This window comes from Camelus dromedarius, chromosome 28 (assembly GCF_036321535.1).
Source record: "Camelus dromedarius isolate mCamDro1 chromosome 28, mCamDro1.pat, whole genome shotgun sequence".
Lineage (NCBI taxonomy): Eukaryota > Metazoa > Chordata > Mammalia > Artiodactyla > Camelidae > Camelus > Camelus dromedarius.
The window spans coordinates 15,773,208-15,787,062 of NC_087463.1; the positions used below are offsets into that span (position 1 = coordinate 15,773,208).

The 13,855-nt window shown below is 43.5% G+C and overlaps 1 protein-coding gene across 2 annotated transcripts in view; it reads right to left on the reverse strand.

Moving 5' to 3' along the window:
• The window catches only part of CCBE1 (collagen and calcium binding EGF domains 1), a 176,577-nt gene that overhangs the window by 138,930 nt on the left and 23,792 nt on the right, over nt 1-13,855 (reverse strand). The gene's annotated exons all lie outside the window — the stretch shown is intronic.

A 13,855-nucleotide genomic window follows, 5' to 3' on the forward strand; every position in this document is an offset into this window, starting at 1 on the left:
TCATGGAGAAGATACCCAACCTCATTAGGAGTCAGAAATGCAAATTAAAACCGCAAAGATTTCATTTCACACCCACAGGATAAAACTTCCAAGTCAGGCAACGCCCGTTGTCCAGAAGGTGTCAATCAATGGGAGCCCTCATCCATGGCTGGTGGGAGTCTAAAGGATAAGACTGCAGAAAAACAGATGCTCTCTGGCCAAGCTGAACAGCCCGCCTTCCCCATGGCTCTGCAGGTCCACTCCTGGGGTCATCCTCTAGTAAACCTCTGACACGTGGACACCAGGAGACTCCTAAGAATACTCATAGCAGCAGTGTTGTAAAATCAAAAACCTAGGAACAACCCAAATGTCTATCAACAATAGAATAAACCATGATGTTTTCATACAATGGGAGACTCTGCTGCAGTGAAAATGAGTCAACTACACACACACACACACACACACACACACACACACACAATGATTCTTTAAAACTCAATGTTGAGGGACCTTAATTCAAAAAGATACATGTACCCCAATGTTCATAGCAGCACTACTTACAATAACCAAGACATGGAAGCAACCTAAATGTCCACCAACAGATGACTGGATAAAGAAGATGTGGTATATTTATACAATGGAATACTACTCAGCTATAAAAAATATTAAAATAATGCCATTTGCAGCAACATGGATAGACCGGGAGATTGTCATTCTAAGTGAAGTAAGCCAGAAAGAGAAAAAAATACCGTATGATATGACTTATATGTGTAATCTAAAAAAAAAAAAAAAAAAGGCAACTTATTTATTTACAAAACAGAAATAGACTCACAGAGATAGAAAACAATGTATGGTTACCAGCGGGGGAAGGGGGTTAGAAGGGACAAATTGGTAGTTTGAGATTTGCAGATACTAACTACTATATATAAAATAAACAAGTTCATACTGCATAGCACAGGGAACTGTATTTGGTATCTTGCAGTAACCTATGGTGAAAAAGAATATGAAAATGAATATATGATTGTTCATGTATGACTAAAGCACTATGCTGTACACCAGAAATTAACACATTGTAAACTGACTGTACTTCAATTAAAAAAAATTGTATATATATATATACACACACACACACACACACACACACACACACAAACCCCACAATGTTGAAGGAATAAAGCAAGTCACAGAGGAAATCTTCAAGATAAACGTAGGGAAAAGGTTCTCCTTTTAAAAATTAGCGAGTTCATGAATGGATGCATGGGTGGCACCAGTGTACACTGATTATCTACCATCAATCGCTTTCCTTTCTGTCTCCTCCCAGATGTCTTTTACTTCCTATTCAACTCCAAAGTGTTTCTCGAACACATCAGCTGCACTGGAGCCAGGGACCAGCCATGGCTTTTGACTTAGATGTCTTAAAGTATAGTGATGAAATAACTGGATGTAAAATAACTGGATGTATTAAAAACAGAAGACTTAGACCAATCGTTTTTGTTTAATTTTAATGGAGTTATTTATTTTCATGGAGTCATTATCAAAGTCCTAACTCTTTAGCACTGCATTCAAAGCCTGTGTGTGTGTACACCCTCACACATATAAACACTGGTGTGCATTTTATATCCAATTATTTCACGTTAGTTACCCCTTTCTAGTATTATTTATCTTGTTTATCTTTTTATCACACCTGAACTAGTATGTGATTCTAACATCAAAATGACCCTTGAAGTAAAGAAAACAAACCACCAGAGGCCATTCAAGCAAATTTTCTGTTGGTTTCGGTGCAATTTAATGCGAGCTTGAAAAGCACCTTGAGTCGTAGCAGCTGGTTTGAGAGTTGAGAACGTTCCCAAGGGGGGGACACTCAGTATCCCCAGTGCACAAGCCCTAACCCTTGGCATATAGGGTGTTTCTTGGTCCAATAATTTAGGGAAATACTTCTTTAATTCAGCTAAACAGGTTTCTAAAACAGCAAGTCTTCTCAGAACCCTTAATATTTGCTTAAGTGACTGCCCAAATCAGAGATACAAGGAGTGTTTGTGAATGGATCTGACCATGAACCCTTCCTCTCTCCTGCTCCGAAACAGTCCACGAGATTAGTGTTCTGTAGAACGTCATTTGAAACACTAACCTGGATCATCTCTAAGGAGTCTTTAACTGAGTGTATAAATTCCACTGTTCCTGTGATCTCTGGCTACATAAAGTGCCCCTCCCAGGAACTGCATTCTCCAAAAGTCACCATTTTTCCCAGACATAGGATTTTTGTTTTTCCTTTAGAATCACCACCCTCAGAAAAACAATTTGATCATCTAATTAAATGCCTATGTGATAATCCTTTTAAGAACCATTTGCCATTACAAAGAACTTACTAAACAAAAATGATTTTCTAAGAGAAGATTTTAAAATGATTCTCTAATAAGTACAATGTGTGGGGAAATGTTTCTGTGTACAGATGTCTCCCCAGTAACTCTTATCTTCCCTCCATATTATCACTAACTCCAAGCTTGGGGTGGGGTGCGGGGAGGGAGAGACTCCCTCCCCCCACAGGGGCATCCTTGCCGATACTTCAGTAAAAGAATCATCTACGAGTGAATTAAAGGCCAGAGAAGACTTTCCTGCTTCCCACAAAGCATTAATGAAAAACTTGATATTATCTCATCAAATTCTTGCTCTCAACCCTGCTTTTTCTACTAGATATAAAAAATAACAAGCAGCAGGAATCTATGGTGTACCACAGACAATTATAGCCATTATCTTGTAATAATTTTTAGTGGAATACAATCTGTAAAAATACTGAATCACTAAGCTGTACATCTAAAGCTAATACAATACAGCATATCAACCATACTTCAGATTTTAAAAATGAGAAATTATATCAAAATGCTACCCGTGGCTCTCAATGTAAATTATCTGTTGGAACTCTCAGGAATGTCACAAGTCCACATATGGCTTCTGAGAAGCAGGATTTTACATCTGGATGTTTAACACACGCAGTATGATAGGTTATAAAACATGTCACGTTGATGCTGATGAGTCTTCCTGCTTCTCAGTGAGAGGGAAATAGAACAAGGCTTTGAGGCCACACATTTCCTTTCAGAATCACTCCTGTGGGGCCCTCAGCATATCCACAGTTCTTCTTCCCAGTCCAAAGGCATTCCCTTCTCCCAGACCCAGTTTCACGGAGGTCCTTACTCTTGGCCTAGGAAAGAGTAATCTAGGGTAAGATGTTAATATGAAACCCTTTCTGTCTCAGACTGTCCAAACACTAGGACCAAGTCATCCGGGCAAAGGTCCTCCCCTCTTATTCCAAGGAAGCTGTAGGCGCCCTACACAAGATGCACCACATGGTTTTGAAATCAGTTCAATTAGGCTTTGCCCACCACCTGCCTTAACGGTATCACAAGATGGCAGTTAGAGAGGTGGAGAGACATTCTACAGGAGCTAATGGAGGACCACCCTCCCTCCTCTTGCCTCAAACCAAGTGACAGGGGTTCCAGGGAACAACTGAAGTGCAACACGTCCACTGGAGTCTGTAAGGCACAGTGCTCAGTGCTGGAATCACCACCTGAAAACCTACAAGGCTACCAGGATGGATGATCGTTCTCAGAATTTGTCAGGGCTAAGGAAGTGTGAGTTTCCTGTGAACCAGATCTGGACTCAGGGGAAAAGACCCCTTCCCTCGAGGACCACCTGGAATCAGAGATGATCTCAGCCAAGTGGGTGGCCGAGAACTTTCTAAGAGAACCCTCCTGGCCATCTGGAGGAGCTGTGGCCAATGCTCAGAGGAAGCTGGAGAGAGGGGGACGGGGTATATAATACAGGCAGAGAGCTTAGAATACCTAAAGCAAGACAATAAGCTTGAGATTCAGGGGCTGCAAACCCTGTGGAATTAAGGCAGAATTTCACGTGTACAGGGCCATTCTTCCGACTCTTACATGGGTCTGTGACCTAATGTGGTTAAGAACAGCTGCCCCTAAAACCAAATATCCCTCATAAAGCCTCTCAGCAGAGGTTTCTGATGGGTTTTGCGTAGCCATGATTTCAGAACGGTCCTTCCCGATGAGGGCCTGGTGTGTGGCGAGTCTGCTGATGAGGTGCTGTCTGTCTCATCTGTTTTCACCATCAGCCAAGCTGTGAATGGGGCCACCGGTGCTGCGTGAACCCAGGAGAACCTAAAAGATGATGCCAGGTTCCTGCAGCATCTCCCCGCCGACCCCAGAAAGTCACTGAGTCCATGTTAACCCCCCCACACACACTGAGGACCACCAGCCTTCAAACGATGCGACAGGCTCTGATCATTCTGTGGTCTAGGGACGGGAGCATAAGTTCCAGAAGAAAGTTGCTGAGTTGATTTTATCTAATAATAGATATAGTGACTAAAACAACAAGCTAATGCTAAGGCTAGACTCCTCAAAAAAAAAAAAAAAAAAAAAAAAACACCCTTGGTAACCGTTTCCCACCAGATTTTCCCTTCTTTCGTCCCTATTTACATTTGGTTTCATTTCTGCCTAAAAATATCCACCCTGTATTCAATAACAAAAAATTCAGCTTTGAAATGTTCACAATAAAATGGAGCCTATTAAAAGCCATCCCCAAATACAATTATTCTGTATTATTTTACTGGCTCTATAATTAATGACATGAGAAATCTTCGCCATATAAGGAGAAACATTCAAAATAAGGAGAAATGGTCACTCACGCACAGGGACAGAGAGACTGGTAAAGACTAAAACATCAATAATGCAGTTACGCTTGACTTGTTCTCATAATTTTCTGTTTTCCACATTTTCTACAATGAACGTGTTCCTTGGCCCTGAGATTCTGTCACGACCCAGCTTACTCTGCAGGGCTTACTCCTAACAGCCGGGCTGGCAGAAAAGTGTCTGTTTATTTCCCCTCTTTAAAAGGTACTGGCCACTTCATAGAACTGAGTCCACAGTCAAAAAAAAAAAAAAAAATACAGTAAATGCCCTCGTGTTATAGACCCATCCCTGCACCTGTGAACGATGACCTCCAATTTATTTAAATGTGCCGTTTTCAACTGGGGACTTAAGGACAGGATTGTCACCATGTTCTGCTACTTGGCGCACATGCAGTTGTTCTCATGGGATGAACACATATTTGGTTCTGAATCAAGGAGAAAATAGGGCTTTAAAGCCTTAAGGAATTTTGAGTACAAAATGTCTTTAAAAAGTGTTCTCATTGTGTGTGTGCGTGTGTGAGACAGAAGAGAAATCATGAATGAAAATTGAAAATGTACTGAGTTATTCCCAAAGGCTGAGAAACGTTTTAGATCTTGCACATACTGTCATCTCCAGACCATCAGAGCTAATGTATATAAGCAAATTCCTACATCACAACTAAACTGATAAGGACGAATGGACAGACCACCCGTCCAGATGCAGGAGCTCCAAGAATGACTAAGCCAAGGCCACTGTCCAGGAGCTCAGAGCTCTGGCGTCCGCAGTGGAAGGAAGGAACCATGGAGAGGTTACTTCCAGGGGCACATGAGAAAGGGGGGAGGGGTGTTGGCTGGCTACTGGGTGGCATTCCTTATCCTCCCCAAAGATGGCGATGACTTCTTACCCTCCTCCCTGTCACCAAAGGCGTGAACAGAAGCAGCCAAGTCCAGGCTACAGAAAGAGAAAGCCCTAGGGTCCCCCCAGCCCCAGTGTGTTCTGGGGGAGATGCTTGGGCTGCTGGGCTAATTCACCTTTGGACAATGAAGCAAGTCCAGGGAGAGGAGGTGCAGGCACTGGGGTTTGCTGCAGGTGTTCAAACATGAGTACACATACTGCCACTAGGAAAGCAAAGCAGGCATTTCTAAGTGAAAAACTGCCACTTTTTCAGGACAGGCTTTGCCAAGAATCTAAGTGTTGGTTCTTTCCTTTAGACTGAGTTTATTAGGTTCTTTAAGTGATTAGGCTGACAGTCATTCACAGAAATAAACTGAGACTTCTCCGTATTGTTCATTTTTTTCCTGAGAATCAAAGAGGGTGTTAACTAGGGTCAGCATACCCTAGCAAGGATCTTTTCTGAGATAGAAAGTGATGGACAGAGCTGCTCAAGATTAATCCAGTCTCCAAGTGTGGCGTTTTTCTAGGAAAGACCCTCCCAGAAAAGGGAAGGCGGGGGTAGGAAGTGCACCATTTACAGATCATAGCCTGGTGACATCGCTGTGTGCCTTCAGACTAGAGACCAAGGCATCTGTCTCGCTTTGGGGAAACAAAGAGGAGAGAAGTACTGTCATTCATATAATATGCCTTTCCCAGGAGTCTGTCTTGGTATCAAAGAAGCAAGGACAATTCAGCCCTCCTCCATCACTGATGGGTTTAAACAAGTTGCAAGGACCCAAGCTGAACCTCTTTGCCAGTCAGCAGCAGCAATGGGTCTGTGTCTCACAGGCAGAGGTAAAGTCTGAGCCCAAAGGATAGTGAGACAACCAGACTCTTACACACTTTGTTTCCATGGTCAGCAAAGGTAAAACACAACCAACTGACTTTCTTGGAAATCTCTAGCCCCAATAAAATGCTATCATTTTATTCAAGCTTGAGTCTATAAAAAATAACGTTTTGTGACAGGAGGGTAAAGAGAAGAACAAAGCTGCCGCTACCATCCCACCTGGACTCAGGACCAGGTGAGAAAGCAACTCTTCATCTGCAGAAGGGAATTTCAGTTCCTGCATAGTTTGAAGCCAGCTCCACTGTAAAGGTGCTTTCACATATCAAACTCTGAAGAGGAGGAAGCATCAGACTGCTCTGACCCTTTTCACGTCCCAGCATGCCCTCCTGCCACTTTCCAGCAAGTAAGCACATAGATTTGTGGCATCAGCCTGGACAGAACATTTCCACTGATGTCACACCCTTGTCTCCAGCTCTCTCAAAGAACTATGTTGTTCTTGCCCCTAACGCCACAGAGCTGGCCACATCCGCCCTGTCCCCAGGGGATGGAGAGACCCGAACTAAGCCTTCGACAGACACCACCCTGAACACAGCTGAGGGTCACTCCTTCAAAGGAGCAAGAATATTAAAACTCTTCCCATCCAAATAAAAAATGACTCGATTAAGTTTGCCTTCAAGTCCACCTGTGTAATAAAACCAATGTATTTGAGAGCTCATCACTTTAAATAGAAACCATTTAACCAATCACGTAGCTTCAAGGCTTCTATTTGGAGCCTTTACGGTATGCTCAACACAGTCCCCTGTGCTTTTCAGTCATTCTGCCAATTTTCTCCTTGTGATAATTTTATGTGATTAGTACCATTTGGTCTACTTTATAGATAAGGAATCTAAAGCTCAGAGAAGTTAGGTGAATCGCCCAAGGTCATTCAGTAAGCCCCCAAATTCATTTTCAACATCAATGCTGCCCTGGGCAGCGCTGGGAAATAGTAAGAGATCCCATGCTGACAGTGAAGGGTAGAAAAAATTCGGAAGTAGGTATAGTAATGCCTTCTACTGGGCTAATCTTTTACTTTAATTCAAAAATCAAATCAGCGTAAGAATCAGTTACCACCCAATTTAGCCTCTGATAAGGAGGAAACAGGAAATTGTATTAGCAGTGGATTATTTGATGACCACCAAGTTATTTACAAAATGTAAATGTTTTTAACAGACATATCACAAGCGGAAAAAAAAAAAAAAAGTCAGCTTGATAGGAAACATTAAGACACAAAACTGCCGATGCCAGAAGGTTATATATGTAGCCAGAAGTCTTTAGGCACTGCTAAAGTAGCTGTCAGCCAAAGCCCATCTCTACACAAGGTCCCTGTACTGGGGCTCCTAAGGACTGCCACCCAGCCGTCAGACTTTAAAGCTCCATCTACACGCACCAGAGATAAACACACCACTCAAGAAGCAGAGAAGTACACCACATTCACTTTTTTATGCAGCCTGATAACAAGTCTGGGATGTTTTCACCACCGTGTAAGCACTCTGTTCTGGCAATTTAGTCTAAATGTTGACTCTACTTTGAATGTGGTGTAGGATTACAGAACCCAAGGGGGCAGCGGGAGGAAAACGCAGGGACAATGAGGTATCCTAAAATATAATTTCTACTTTGGAGTCTGTCTTTCAAAAAGAATGACGACCGTTCCCAAGGAAGGGAGCTCGCACACTGTAATTTTACAAGTAGATTTCCGACGAGCGGGTGCATCTCAAGTGAACCCAAGAGAAGAGTGTTTGTTTCAATAGGATGGGGTAGGATTTGGGCGGACACAGCCGCTAACTGACATCCTCATACTTAATGAGAAAAGAAGGCCAATTATAGTTTGTACTCTTTCAAAACAGTAGAGAAGAATTTTTTAAACCCTACAAAGCATTTGCGGTTGTGGCTCATTTCACTGTAGAACATTTGAAGGTGTATTTTAAGTCATGTTAAATCTTAGGAGAGTAACTAACTACTTGAATGCTCAATTATTTTCTTGGGTAGTTGGTAATTGCTAGTTTGCAAAATGGGGGAGGTTAGGTTAATTTACCTTCCAGAGAGCCACTGCTTTAAATTGGTCTTAACAAAAGGAGAATTTTTAAGGATTCTTCTCCGAGGACGTGAATTCCAGGTCATCAGTTTTTAGACCTGGATGGTCAGCTGCAGCATCTGGGCTTCATTATCCACATGTGTGTCTAGTGGGCAACTGGCTCACTAGTGTATTATAAGAGGTCAGCATTTCTAGAGATGAAGTTGTAAACACAAGGCTTATTATTTGTCTGAAGAACAAAGATTCCTACATACCAAATGCTAATTTCACAGGCTTCCTCTACTAGAGAAATTTCTGCTGGTTCACTATGACTTTCTCCTAATGTGACCCTAACTTTTGGTGAGAGTGTAGGGAGGGCCAAGAGCACCTACTTCAGGGAGCTTCAGCAACCAGAGGCCACCACTGACACCTGCATCAGCTAAGCCCAGAGATCAAGAAAGGCAGAAAGAACTATTACGACTGGGAATATGAATCCAGGGTTTCACACAGTTCACTGGCGTCAGATCATTCCCTGGGGCAATGGAAGGACAGGACACATAACACCACTTCTCGTCTCCCACAGCCTGACAGCCTATCTTGGGTCTCCCACTTCCTTGGTCCCACTGTCTCCGGCAGTCCCACGGAGAGATGAAATGACTTTCCAAATCCAATCACATCCCTGTGTTGCAACACAAAGTGGTTCAGATTTAGCCAAGCTACCCAGCCAAGCATGCCGGAGACAAGACCTCAGCCAGGACCAGACATGAGTGGAAGGGAAGGTGCTGAAGCTTCAGAACACACCTGAGACGAGGGGCAGGTCGCTGGTGAGCGCAGCTATACCGCCAGTGAAGCCCAAGGGGGTACTGAGCTGCTCTGGAAAGGGGAAGGAGAACAGAGACCCCAGGACAGATGTCAACTCCGTCTTGTGCATCCTATCTGACTGGGACTGGGCGTTCACCACACAGCTATCTGCTTCATTCTCAAAGTGCACCCAACTCTCCTGAATCCTCTTTGACAAAAAAGACTGCTTTCACTGATTTGAGGAGTTACGCAAATCCAGATTGTTGCTAACACCAGTCTTCAGACTTAAGAACTTAGCCTCTTACAAAATTGTAATAAAGTTTTTTTGTTTGTTTTTACAAGTCTGATCAAGAAATAACTCATATGGTAAAGGCCCTATACAATTAGGTTGTAAGGAGCACACATTATTGCTATTGGAGGCAGGATTTCAGGGACAGTAACAGCGTGGAGGTAGCTGGGCCAACTGGGAAGTCAATGCATAGAAGCTGTGTGGCCTTGACCAGGGTACCTAACTTCTGTCACAGTTTACTTACCTGTAAAACACAGAGACTAGTATTACACCACATGGCTACTGTGATGGTTCAGTGAGTTAAGAAGCCCATACGATCGTACCTAGAACATCGTCAGTACCCAAACATTACCAGATGCTGTCCACGCTATTGTAAGTAATTATGTTCCAGGAAATGACGGGATGCTCAGGGCTCTGTCATCAGAGAGGCTCAACCAGTTCATATTTCCATTAGCACCATTATTGGTGCCTGTAACTCCACAAGTAATTATCTTTAAAAATGGAAAAGGGAAGCAACTCAAGCCTGTGCATGCCCTCCACACACATCTCTGAGCTGCCAGGGGTCACGAAGCAATGACTACAAGTATTTCCAACTCCTTGGAGAACAGCTCCATGTAAATACTGAGGACTGTGTTACTGGAGGAACTTTAGAAGGAAATGGGGCCTCCCACACATTCCATAAATGCTCTTAATACGTTGAATTATTCTTTACTTTTTTTTTTTTAAACAGGAGCCAATTTTTTTTTGTTTTGAGGAGCCAATTTTGAATGCGCCGTCAGTGCAGACACTGTCAAACCCAACAGCCCAGGTTTCTTATGTGGCTTGTGAATAACCAGGTCATTCATCCAAGGGCTGAGTTATACTTTCTCTTGGGCACCAAAAAGTGGGGGGGAGGGCAGGCAGAAACTTTCTCTCAGAGCTTACAAGGCATCTGATTGATCTTTTAGCAGTTTTCATCCATTGCACACCAAAATGAAAGAAAAAAATGACAGGGGGCAAAATCCCATCAAGCTTGTCTAGTGTGTAGCCAGAAAGGAGAACGGGGCTATGATGTGTCTGATCACAGCATCAGGATCTGTAAAGAGCTGGGGTTCCAGGAAACGTGGCTGGGCCTGGCCGCTCTGTCCTGACACGTGGCTGGGGAAATAGAAGGTCTGTTCTCAGTGTAGAGAAGTAGCAACTTTTCCTGCTGTCAACAAGGAGCTGCAAGATCTAACACATGGACCAAAGCTTCCTGGACCACAGTTCGCTCATCTGTAAAATGAGAGAGGTGTACAGACAAAACAGAGCTCAGAGGTCCCTCCCAGTTCTATGCCTGTGACACTGTGTCCCTTTATTCCTATCGCCTCCCTTCAGGACATTTTCTTCCTCCTTAAGTAGTGTCCTTAAGCCGGGTGGCAGCGGCTGAGTTTGTTAGAGCCCGTGCATGATTTTCCGGACATCCCCTTCAGTGGCCTCTCCAGGACTCAGACCTCTAAAGAGTTGCCTAGCTGTGCCCTGAGTCTGGGCGCCCAGTTGGGGGAGCCACCAGGGGACGAAATCCAGCCTGCGTTCCCTGTGCATCAGCCGAGAGGAAGGGATGCCTTTTCTCAATTCAGAAAAAAGCATCCGACATCCCAGCTGCAGCCCTAGCTGGAAGCATGAAGCTTCTGACAAACACAAAAAGTATAAAACTATTTAAGTAAGCAAATGATCGTTGGTCCAACACACGCATTAGCTTCTTTCATCCTTGTAAGAATCATTTCACAGATGGGGGAACCGGGTCTCAGAGAAGTTAAGGGAAGGGCCCCATCACCCTTGTCACTGCCTAGTGGCCGAGCCTAGATTCAATCCACATCTTGCTGACTCCAAAGCAAATGCTCTCTCAACCGCCTCAGATACTGTTGGATTTCAGTGGAACACCCTTCCGTGCACGGGTGAGGGAGGGGCGGGCAAGGTTGGGGCTGGCAACTCCCATCCAGGTGCAGGTGCTCCAAGAGGGACAAAGCCAAGGGCACTGTCCAGGAGCTCAGAGCTCTGCTGTCCCCAGCAGAAAGAAGGAACCATGGGGAGGTCACTTTGATGGGCACATGAGAACAGAAGCGGGGGGTTATAGCAGGCTTTGTCCACTTGTTTTGATATCAATTTGGGAGGCAGGTGAGAGCCATGGTTATCCCAGCTGCAGGGCCACAGAGGGGACTGGAAAACGGCAGAACCAGGGAACTACTCAGAATGGCTTCTGCCCACAGAACTAAAGAAAAAAAAAAATCCCCACAGAATTAAGACGAGTGGGGGAAAAAAAATAAATGTCCTTTAAAGGGAAACTGACTTCTTAGCCCAAATCTTTACATCTTACACACCAGTCTTGTTTACTAAGGAAGAAGTTTATTTCTTCATTCTCAACAACTGTGTTCCAACTCGTAAACACCAATCTTAGTTGCTCTTTTCAGAATATTCCCCTTGTGATATTCTGGGTTATGTTTGTGCAGAGGACAAAGCCTTTCTGAGCCTAAGATGAAGCATTTGGTGAATATAAACTATTAGAAGCACACTGTACAAATACTGCACGGGTTCTCAGCTTTGACATGTCTGTATGTGTCCTTTACTGTCTCCTTCCAGGGAAAATTTATAAACAGTCATGTCCAAAGTCAAAGATGCCATGTCCGTTTTCTGCCTCTACAAGTGATACATGAAAATCCAGCCCAGTTTGTTCTTCAAAGATAATAATAAAGTAATTCAAAAATTCCTCCTGAAATGCTTAAAAAACTAGATTCATGGAAGTAATCAGCTGGAACTAGTCTGTCACTGGAATAACTTTTTAATTCTAGGGCCAAAAGATCAAGCACGGATTTACAAATGCCTTTTTTGCCCTGACGTCCCAATACGTGGCAGAGGGACTAAGAGGAAATGTGTAAATACACACATCTTTGTAAACTATTTCCCTCCTATAACTACTTGATGATCATGGACTGGGATTTTTTTTTTAATGTGTATTTTTCCCCCTTGACCAAAGTTATTTCCCCTGGAGATGGTCCAACAATATACTGCTCACATGCTCCCATTGTGGAATTCATCTGGAAAATTTTGCAACTTAAAAAAACATCTCAGCCATCTAACAAGGCGTCTCTATGGACCTGCAGACTAGAGACTAAAAAACACACAACAAATATTTTTGGTCTAGCTCAAAGGAGTTTGGTGATGTGTATGACTGAGTATATTTGTTTGTAATACTTTACTGAAGAAGTTAGGACTCTTTGTTCACATCCACTTGGTTTGGGGGTTAAGGATCTGAGGGTCAAATGTACACAGGGACTGACTCAGAGCACAGGCTCAATAAATAATATTTGTTACATGAATGAAAACTTCAAGTCTTGTGCTGACTAACTGTCTGCCTTGATGCAAGACGCAGAAGAGCTTGGAGATTTAATTCCCGCAGTTAAAGGGGTCCTGTACAGTCAGTCCTCATCATTCCCGGCAGTGATGTTTCACTACAGCTGCCACCACTGTGACGGCCACAAGCAGGGAATCCGCAAATCCTGACCCATGGCTCCCAGCGGAGCTTGAGGGCTAGGTTCCTGTGAGCTTCTGGTCACATGTTTATTAACACATAACCTTGCTTTATGGGTGTTTCTGTTTAAAGACATTTAACAAATAGTGTTGATTCACTGGCATTGATGTCACAACCAACAGCGCTGTAACTCATGCCTGAACAAAGCTTATCTAGCCCACATACTTTCTCTGTAAGACACACCCCCCGTCACCTGGTGCTTAGCAATACTAGACAGCACTTCTGCACTCTGCTGAGGGGCCATCTTAAAACAGTAAAGTCACCAACAGTTAAAAAAAAAAGTGAAAAACTTGACATGAAGCAGATCACTGAAAAGGACATTTATTCACAGTACATGCTGAAACAAGGCACAGCTTCACCTAGTTGAGACTCGGGACGCACAAATTTTTTTTTTTTTAATATTCTGCACGTGTCTGAATGACCACAGAAGTCCCACAAGTACTGATTTGTGGGTTCTGGATAAATATTAGAGAGCAGGTAAATTTGCAAATGTGTAATCCACAAATGATGAGAACCAAGTCTATTCATTTCCTAAATATTGAGTGCTTCCTCAATGCCAATCACAGAGGTAGGATAGTGACCAGATGCACAGGTTCCTTCTTCACTAGTAGTCTAGTGTGTGTGTGGTGGGGGGGGGGGGATGGATCAGTCACCCAAATGTGTAATTACAGAATATGACAACTGCGTGACGCAGAAGATATGGGAATGTATTGGCGGGGCAGTCATGACGTAACAGCAGGTTCAAGAGGATAATTCTTGACCTCAGTACCAAAGCACAGGTTGGAGCTGG